This window comes from Coffea arabica, chromosome 7c, assembly GCF_036785885.1.
Source record: "Coffea arabica cultivar ET-39 chromosome 7c, Coffea Arabica ET-39 HiFi, whole genome shotgun sequence".
Taxonomy (NCBI): domain Eukaryota; kingdom Viridiplantae; phylum Streptophyta; class Magnoliopsida; order Gentianales; family Rubiaceae; genus Coffea; species Coffea arabica.
Window position 1 is genome coordinate 38,374,343 of NC_092322.1, and position 10,812 is coordinate 38,385,154.

Consider the following 10,812-nt stretch of genomic DNA (forward strand, 5'->3'; position numbering starts at 1 on the left):
TTCCCTTTCTAGGGTTTATGCATGATGTCATTTTATTAAAGCAGGTAAATATGAAATGTAACCTAAAAGGAGCCCCTTTTAAATGTTGGGGTAAGCCTAAAATGATATGTTATTATGCTGCAAATGCAATGCATTGAAATTTAAACGTGCCATAACAGGGTAGGCTCTTAGAGAGTGCCATGTCAGGACTCTTATTTTCTAGGGCTTATGAATGCAATTGAGACAAAAACCAAGAAAAGTTAGTTCAATCAAATGAATACACATAACCCATTATAGCAAAGCAATACACAGAGATAAAACAATAAAAGGAAAAGATGGGTTGGATCCCTCCCCTCGTGAATGGTGTCCCTAATAGGGTAAGGCAGACTCTACCCTAGGTAAACTACCATGGATGCATGAGGTATTGGCTTACTAATGCATCTAAACTCGACAGGTTTTAGGTCCCCGAGCCTTCAGACTTGGAAACCAAGGGTCATCAATCCCAAGATTTTTTGTCGGTGGCTTGAGCGATTCCCCAAACACCGCTACGCACACATCGTGTCACGGCTACGTATTTGAGTGAATCTATCAAAAATTCTCAACCTTTGACTAAAAGTTAAAGGCTATCAACCCAAAGTTTAAAGCGGAAGATTGAGTGACCCCTCGGATCATGCTACGCACACATCGTGTCACGATCACACGTCCAAGTGGGTCGCCTAATCCTAATAGGGTGGAGTGGCGTGACAAGCCACTAAAAGAAAAATAAATAAGGGATAAAAAATAAAAAGTATGCACGTATGCCAGTGCTCGATTTGGAGGGGAGGGATCGAGAACCAATGCGAGGCTCTAGGGTAATATCCCCCACCCAAATGCAATGCAAAGCGCGGTACGAACAAATAAACAAATAAACCATTCATCAGATACACGAAAGATGAAGAACGAATACGAGTGTGAAACGCAAAACATCCTAAAAAAGAAAAATGCAACCTAAAACATCCAAATATGATAAGTAAAATGGATTAAAAAAAGAAAAGACAACTAAACCAAATGCTTGGACTCTCTAGGTCCCCAGTGGAGTCGCCAAGTTGTCGCGCCCCATTTTTTGCGATGGAAAATAAAAAGGTTTTATAAAAGAATGCGATTTATAATAAATGAAAAAGGACCTAGAATGGACTTTGAAAAATGCGACGATTTGGATCCAAAATTTAGTCACAAAGGGTTTTTAAGAAAAATAGGAGTCGCCACTTAGTATGGAGTTTTGGTGTACCAAATCACCCAAAAAATATTTTTGACAAAAATAAAATAAATCAAAACCCTTTTTGACAACTCCAGATCTTTGAAAACAAGAGAAAATAAGTTCGGGAGTCACGGTTGAAGAAAGGGAAGGCAAAGGTTTAATTGACTCAAACCTAAGGCACCCTTTCAACCTAGTCTAAGCTAATTGCGAGGTTTATTCAAAATTTTCCTAATCTAACCCTTAATTTTATCACGTTTGGATGTTTTCTACATGGATGCAAATCTAAATTTATAAAAATATCGAAAGGGACACAATGTTCATTCAAGGGTTTAATTGAACCAATCGCATTAATTGCGAAAGCCAAAATGATTCCTTGAAAGTGTCACGAGTATGCGAATGATGAAATTAAAATAAAAGAAAAGAAATTAAATTATATACATATATAAGTGATCAAAGAAAAAAGGAATGCAACATAAAGGGTATGGGAGGCAAAAACTTGTGACATAATTTTTTTATACAGGGATCAATGGGGTATTTAAACTAAAAAACTATAATCATCCATTTTCCATGTTTGAAAAACAATTATCCTAACATGAACAAACAAATGAACGAGCTTAAATGAGATGCAATTCTAAATGACATAATTAGCGCCTATAGAGGGTAGGAGATAATATAATAGGGAATATCATGCAAATGAGAAAAGATCCTAAAAATAAAAATATGCATGAAGATGTAGTGAATAGCACACAAAGATGAATCTAACGCAAGACGGCCTAAAAGGTCTAGCGTTGGACTAGCCCATTTCTAAAAATCCTTACTAGCGTTGGACTAGCAAGTAAGCGAAGAGAGAAGCCACAACTAGCGTTGGACTAGTGTGGTGACGTTATGCATTAACAATTCATAGTGAAGCAGATAAAGCATAAATTAAAACAAATAAACACATAAGAGCACGTAACACATAACACGTAAGTATAATATCTAGATGCCAAAATCCTAAGAAAAGCGGATAAAACACTTAACACATAAACCACATAAACACGCAACCTATCTATTACATCGGGGAGCGCCTAACTACAATCTAGGAGGGAAAAATATAATAAAACAAATCTAATTATCTTATCTATTACATTTTTTGAGGTATTTAAACACCTCTCGAATCATTATAAAAACTAACTAAAATATATATAAGAAAATTTGAATGACTATTTAAATCAAATAAATAAAGCATATAAAGATATATAAACACATAGGAACACATAGAAGCACGTAAGAGCACGTAATTGTCATTGAAATAATAAAATAGGAGTACCTCTCGTTTGAAGTGGTGACTAAATGGAGTCAAATTGTCCTAATTATACTCACAATGAACAAAAGGATCATGGCACCAATTTAATTGAAAAAGAAAATAATAATACAAGCACTAAATTCACACTAATATGTCAGACGTAAAGAAATTTAAGCAAATCTAAAAATTACAAGTTAAGTATATTCAAAAGTAACATAATTAGCTATTAAAGAAAAGAAACAATCATAATAAAGAGAGTCAAAATTCATTAGGGACTGAATTGCAAAAATTGAAAACTTTTGGGGACAGAAATTATATTTTTCCAAAGTTCAGGGGTCAAAATTAAATGAAAGATAAAATTCAAGGACCAAAGTGCAATTAAATTAAGTACCTAAGTGAAAGGAAATTAAAATATTCTGGGCCACAGTAAAACTATTCCAAAGACCAGGTGCTAAGGTGCAAACTTCGGTTTCTGATTTGGGCTAGCAAAGGCCACTGGGCCATCATTTTTTTTATTTGGGCCGGATACTACCTAAGCCCAGACGAAAGTCCAAGCCAAAACACACAAGCCAGCCCCCCTTTTTTATCACTCAAACCCAATCAAAATAAAGCATGGGTCTGACCTTCTAGCCCAACCGAAACCCAAAAGAAACATAAACCAAAGCCCAACCCCAGAACCTAACAAAACTAGCTCTTGGCCCAACCGAAAAAAAAACATTAGCCCAATACCCTTTTTTTTCTTTCTTTTCTTTTCTTTCTTTTCTTTCTCTTTTCTTCCCCATACGTTTCCTTTCCTTCTTCTTTGGCCAACCGAAGAAGCTTCAGCTGGCAGCCATGGTGGCCGCCGGTGGCGCCGCCACCGCCGGTGACCTTTTCGGTGATCAAAATTTCTCAAAATACACCTCTCCACTCCATTTTTCGCGTAAGTTCCATTTCCGGAGTTAGTTTTTACAAAAGAAGAAAGAAAAGTGGCCAAATGGCCAAAAAACAGCTGCATTTTTTATTATTTTTAGACCTTTAAACCTTCACTAAAAATTCATAAAAACATATTACAATACTCCTTATAATCTTTACATTACAAATATAATCTTAGCTAACAAGAAAACAACAACAAAAGACTACATTAAGACAAAACAGTTTCTAAAATTCATTTTTTTTTGTTTTGGCATTTCATCAAACATTTAGCATGCATGCATGAGAAACATTTCCTTTTCCTTCATCTGGTTCATGCCATTTCCCAAATTTCAGCAATGCAACAACAACAATAAAAACCAGCAAACAAGAGAAATTAATATACAACCACAACAATAATAAAAAAAAAAACAGCAAAAACAAAAGAAATTAGACATTGAAACATGGATTGTAATATGGTAGAAAGAAAACTAGAAAATACCTCAGTGTAAGTGGTAGTTCCTTAACCAAAGGGTTTAATACAATTTCCACACCTTGAGCGTATCTCCCTGGCTTCCAAAGTTTCCTTCGTCTATCATTTTCTGTCCGTGGAGAGCTTAAGGAAGGCCAAAATAGGGAGCTTTGTTCTTGTGTGTTTTCTGGTGAGAGTCAAAGAAAGGGCCGAGGGATGTATATTGAGAGGGAGAAAAAGTCGAGTGTTTTTTTTTTTTCTGTCTCCCAGCCGAGAGAAACCATATTGGGAGAGAAAAAGAGGAGCTTGTGTGTGTATTTGGTCCAAATGATTATTTTTTACCAGATGACAAGAAAGTTGAGTGTAGGAATGGGTTAAGTGTTTTTTGGTAGGAAAAATGATGAAAATGTGTAAGTTTTGTAATAATTTGATTTTGATTTGATTTGATTTTTTATTTTTGATTTTTGTTTTTTTTAACTTTTTTTTTTGTTTTTTTTTGTTTTTTTTTCTAAAATAAACCTGCAAAAATGAGAAAATTACACATTAATAATAATAATAATAATAATAGATAACTTATTAAATAGATAAAAATTTAGGAAAATATTAAAAATTGACAAAAATTTGGTGTCTACAATTACCATTATATGCTGCTTTGGTTTGAGCAACCAATAGGCTCAACAAGAAGTTTTGGCCAATGTAACTGGAGATCGTCAACAGGGTCCCTTTTTCTGTAGCTATATCACTACAGAATCATTGCTTGAGAATGGATTCCATCAAGATGACAGTCTCTATTTAAAAAAAAAAAAAAAAAAAACTCTGTCTAAGCTACATCACCTCTTGAGAGTAGGACTCTAGTACCATGGAAGATAGCATTATGGTTTAGGCATATAGATGGTAATTATAGCGAATCACAATACAGCTCTCCAATAATTCATAATTACCATGATATGCTGCTTTGGTTTGAGCAACCAATAGGCTCAACAAGAAGTTTTGGCCAATGTAACTAGAGATCGTCAACAGGGAACAGAGAATGGACAAACCAAACAAACAATTTACAAACCACTAACTCAAGAAACCCAGCAAAGTGCATAAAAAATTGCATGCTGCTACTGATCAGCAATAAGAACAAGGAATAATAGTCCACCATTCTAAAACAGCATTAGCTGTGGATAACCTAGATATTAAGCTATGTAAAAATACATGGAATGGTTATTATGGCTTGATAATCTCACTCAAGTTTTGAAAATAACACAAGTCTGAGTTACTTGTGTTGCATCAGATTTAATGTTGAGTATGCCTTTGTATCCCACATCATGACTTTTATAAAGAAGTATCTCCTTTTGGTAATTATAAATATAGTGGACTCACGTGAGCTTAATTGTGCTAAGGGCATCAACCCAAGTGCCATATGCACCAACTCAAGAGAGTTTTTAAGGGGCCCACGGCCCAGTCTAAGAGAGGTTTTGGTTTGGCATCAAACCAAAAGAGCAAGTCATGGCCTTTGGGCCATTAAGCATCTAGTGCTATATAGGCTCTTTTGTGTTTTCAATTTTAGATGCCTTTGGGACCTGAGAATTATTTCCTAGGGTTTTATACTCTCTCTTTTGTACTCTTTTTCTATTATAATAAATCAGCTACTCATTCGCCCGTGGACGTAGGTTGATTTGACCGAATCACGTAAATTTCTTGTTTCTCTGTTTGATTTATTTGTTCTGTTATTGTCATGAATTGGCAAGAACCCTATTATTCTCATTGATCAATTTCCTGGGACCAGACCTAACAAATTGGTATCAAAACTTCAAGTTTTGGGTCATGGTCAGATTTTGGGTTCTTGATGACAATAACAAGTTTTTGGTGCCACAGAGAAGGAAGAAAAAAAATTTTCATTGGAGTTCAGTTGGATTTTTTGAGAAGAATTATTTGACTCGTTGGAACTCGTTGAAGGTTTTGAGAAGAAGGTGGAGCATGACTACCATGTTCGTGATTTTTAGTCCGTTGGGATCTATTGAATCTTTTGTGAGATTTGGCCCGTTGGAACCTGTTAAACCTTTTGCATCTTGGTTCATTGATGGCTCGTTGTGATTCGTTTGGACTTTTATGATTCGTTGAGACTTTTATAGAGAAGGAGTTTTTTTACTATTTATCGATGTTGGATACACGCCAAATTGGAGATTTGTTGAATATGTCTTTGTATCCTACATCAGGACTTTTATAAAGAAATATCTTCTCTTGATAGTTATAAATATAGTGGGCTCAAGTGAGCTTACTTATGCTAAGGACATCAGCCTAGGTGCCATATGCACCACCCCAAGAGAGTTTTTAGGGGGCCCACGTCCCAGTCTAAGAGAGGTTTTGGTTTGGCATCAAGCCAAAAGAGCAAGTCATGGACCTTTGTGCCATTAAACATTTAGTACTATTTAGACTCTTTTGTGTTTTCAGTTTTAGGTGCCTTTTGGACCTGGAAATTATTTCTTAGGATTTTGTACTCTCTTTCTGTCATAGTAAATCTACTACTCTTTCGCCCGTGGACGTAGTTCGATTTTGTCGAACCACGTAAATTTCGTGTCTCTATTTGATTTATTTTTTCTGTTATTGTCATTATTGAATTGGTAAGAACCCTAATATTTTCGTTTGTCAATTTCCTGGGACCAGACCTAACATTTAAGACTACGACTTTCTAGTACTAGGGAAACAGCGGATTTATATGATTGTAGTGGATATAATGCATATCAGATTGTAGTGGCGGATATAATGCATATGATTGTAACCTACTTTTAACTTTCTTAATCTTGTTGAAAATGGCGGCAATCATCAATTTGTCAATGTTCACTAGTTTTTTCTTCAACAAATTCCACAAAATAATTCTTTCTAGTGCACTAACGGAAGCGATACTTCCAATTTTAGGAACAATGTTATGAGTGATTATTAAATGTAAAATGCCTTGGCAAAACTTTCATATTAGGCCCATAAACTTTATTTTTTTACCCATTTGCATAATTTTGTCATCATTTTGTAGAATTTCTCCAAGAAACTGTGTCTCATTATACTCATCCACAGCAAACTTATCAACATTCTTGGCACTAATCCTTTTATAATCAACAGGATATCCATTGTCAACCAAACCAAACTCATCCCTCAGAACCTCAGTAGACAGCTCCATTTGTACATTTCTAACCTGTGAACGCTTTACAGATTTGTCCTTATTTTCACTATAATTAGCATAGAATTCTCTAACAAATCCATCATAACACTTATCATTATTTGACATCAAATTCATCAAATTTTGAAAATCAAGATATTCCCTAATATCAATACACTCATTAGCTAGTGCTTCTACATCAACCCACATACCTGGAGAGACTCGAAGAAATTGTTTTTGCAAACTCAAGACACCTAATTTATAAAGTCTCAAGGAACCTTTAGAACTGTTATAAAAAGCAACTTATTCATTCTAAATTTTTGTTTGGGATAATTTCATAAACCTCCCCGGAGGTTTCTAACAATTTTACTGGGAGACTTGTTTGATTCTTCCAGTCTCTCCAAGGTATGTGGGTTGATGTAGAAACATTAGTTAATGAGTGTATTGATATTAGGGAATATCTTGATTCTCAAAATTTGATGAATTTGATGTCAAATAATGATAAGTGTTATGATGGATTTGTTAGAGAATTCTATGCCAATTGTAGTGAAAATAAGGACAAGTTTGTAGTGCGTTCACAGGTTAGGAATATACAAATGGAGCTGTCTACTGAGGTTCTAAGGGATGAGTTTGGTTTGGTTGACAATGGATATTCTGTTGATTATAAAAAGATTAGTGCCAAGAATGTTGATAAGCATGTTGTGGAGGGGTATAATGAGATAGAGTTTCTTGGTGAAATTCTGCAAAATGATGACAAAATTATGCAAATGGATTAAAAAAAATAAACTTTTATGGGCCTAATATGAAAGTTTTGCCAAGGCTTTTACATCTGATAATTACTCATAATATTGTTCCTAAAACTGGAAGTATCACTTCTGTTAGTGCACTAGAAAGAATTATTTTGTAGTATTTGTTGAAGAAAAAATCAGTGAACATTGGCAAATTGATGATTGCCACTATCTTCAACAAGACTAAGAAGGCTAAGAGTAGGGAGTATAAGAAAACTCATCTCCTATTTGGTATATTTTTCATCAGGATCTTTAAGCGTTTTAAGGTTCCTTTTTATGGTGAGCATATTGACAAAGGATTTCACAGTCAAAAAATGGGATTTCATACTTCAAGAAAATGGCAATCAAAACTAAAAATCAGGGTTGGATGTAGAAGAAATTTAAAACTGTTGATACTGTCATTGGAGAGAGTGGGGAAGAGAATAAGAAAATTGAAAAATTAAAAGAATTGGATGAGATGGGGAAGTTTGTTGAGGTTGAGAAGCTGCCGGTTTTGAGAGAAAAACAAGAGTTTGATGATGTTGTTATACTTTCAGAAGAAACCAAAGTTAGGGGAAGTGTATGTTAATGTGTTCTTTTTTATCTTATTGTTTCTTCTTGTCAAGTAACCAAAGTGCAGAATCTAATTCTTTTCTTCCTAAGTTCAAAATAAGGTCAAAGAAATTTTAGAAAAGGTTGGTGCCTTGAAGGTGAAAGAGACCATATTTGAGACATTGACATTTCTAAAAGATGTAAGACATGTTCCTCATGTTTTTTTCACTGATTTTTATATATACTAATATCTTTAGTGAGTATTGTCATCCAGAAGGTTGTGGAGTAGCAGAGAAGGATTTGAAAGAAATTGTAAGCTTTCATCTTAGAGAAATCGTTCCTCAAATGTATGTTGAACTCTAGTTGTTTTAATCAATGAAAATATGTCACTTTCATCTGATTTTTCTGATCTTCTATTTTATTGTCCACAGTTGTGTGAGTATACTAGATAAACAACATCTTTTTGATATTACAAAAGAAGAATTGGAGCAAGTGATGCATGACGAGCAATGTCTCAATGGCAAAGTTAAGTTTTTTATTCTTTTGAACAGTAATAGCTCCTTCATTTTCTTTTATTGGCATTTTATTGAATCTGTGAATTTGTTCCATTATTTTAAGGTTGTGACACAGTACCTTCATTTACTCCAGAGAGAGTATCAGCAATTTGTTTTCTTCAATCCTATGTTTTAGATACGTTCTAATATTTTTATTTATTTTCTTGTGTCTTGCAAAATTTATAGCTAACTCTTGCTTGTCATTCACTTCATTGCATCTCCCAGAACCAAAAAGACTTTTGTTGATGAAACCAATCAGGAATCCATGAAAAATCCTGAAAAGGAATATGCATTTTATCACTCTTATTGCTTTGTCATCTATAACATTAGGAGCTCAGCCATTACTTTAATTTTTATCTGTGTACTTATTGCATAGTTTTTAACAAATTTGATATTGTTTGAGTCTCAAAGAAGTCATCATCCAACACAGATAAGCAAAGATATCAAAAAACTAAAGAATTAGGAGGAAAGGAGCAGTTAATAATCAGAAAACTAGAAATATCCTCAACTTAAAACACCAAGCATCAAGGTAGCTTACTCTCAAAAGAACTTAAAAACCTAAATTGATAGAATTGGCATCAAGGTGTTTCCATGGCTGACTTAAGATATGCATTATAAAATTTTCAGGACTATATAGCACGAAATTTAAAAGACTACTGATTAATATCAAAAATATAACTTCAACCACTAATTACTATCTTTCATACCTTCCAACACCAAGCTGGTGTGCTCCTTCATCAATTCCAACTTCTTCAAAAAATCTCTGCTTCAGCATTGTGCGATTTCTTCCACTTGACCTCCAATTTCTTTGCTTTGACTTCACAAAATAAACTTTTGTTCACTTTCAAGAAACTTCTTCGACCAGCAATTTCACCTGCCAAAATGCAGATCAACATAAACAGATTTGCTCAAGACAAATTAAATTCTCATCACTCAACACCTTACCAGTACCTCCAACCAAAAGCTGTCAACAGCAAAAGGCTTACCTTTCATCAGTCCGTCATCATTAACTTTAGCCCTTTTCTTACTTGTCAAATCCTTTTCTTGATGATTTTCTAATTGTAAGGGGCGTTTGAGGTGTGTTTCATCCGAGAATTGAACTCGACTGTTAAATCAGATGCAAAAGCATGATATGAAGAATTTTCTGATTCGTCCTCATCTCTCCCTTCCTCGTCCTCCTCTTCTTCTCCAGAATCTGAGGGGGAATAAGGTGAACGGATTGTATGCTTTGGAGCATTAGATACTTTGTTAACATGGGATTGGGCTTAGCGTGAGGGCTTTTTGGTTTTTCTTTGCCTTCTCCAACTTCATAATCTTCTTCTTCCCCAGATTGTTCTCCTTGCTCGGATGACGATTCTTCTTTATATCCGTCTTCCTCACCTGATTCTTCATCTTGTTCTGATGACGATGATGATTCTTCTTCTGATTGCAATTGGGGAAGAGGATTAGTATAAGAGATTGGCTTCTCAGATGCCATGGGTTCTGGAAGAGGGAGATGAAGGGCTTGTTGATGGTTTTGTGCTCTGTGTTAGAATTCGGAGGGAGAAACAGAGAGGCAGAGAATGAGCAACTCATCAGCCTCAGAAGGAAGGAATAATAAGTAATAGTAACATATGCACAGATGTATTATTATAACGTTGATTTTAATGCAATGATAAAAGTAGTAAATTCAGATTAAAATTTGCTAAAATTTTAAGTTAAAATTAGTTTTGGTATTTAAAATGCAAGTTACACTTGGCTTCGCTTATAATTCAATCACGAAAATATTTTCATTGACCAATTGAGAAAAGGTATTTAGAATTTATATGAATTATACTAGTGATAAAGATTAAGTAAGATAAAATACTACTCCCTCCGTCCCACTTTGATAGTCTTGTTTTCCTTTTTCGTCTGTCCCAAATTGTAGTCCACTTTCCCATTAAGAAATGTAGTAATT

General features: G+C 34.5%; 1 long non-coding RNA gene across 1 annotated transcript; it reads right to left on the reverse strand.

Moving 5' to 3' along the window:
* Positions 1–3,388: 3,388 nt before the first annotated feature.
* On the reverse strand, positions 3,389–10,430 carry LOC140010236 (uncharacterized). The gene is made up of 4 exons (XR_011817533.1): positions 9,863–10,430; positions 9,584–9,750; positions 4,503–4,652; positions 3,389–4,383 (listed from the first exon to the last, which is right to left on the reverse strand). It is a non-coding gene; the product is annotated as an uncharacterized lncRNA (long non-coding RNA).
* Between the last annotated feature and the right edge of the window lie 382 nt (positions 10,431–10,812).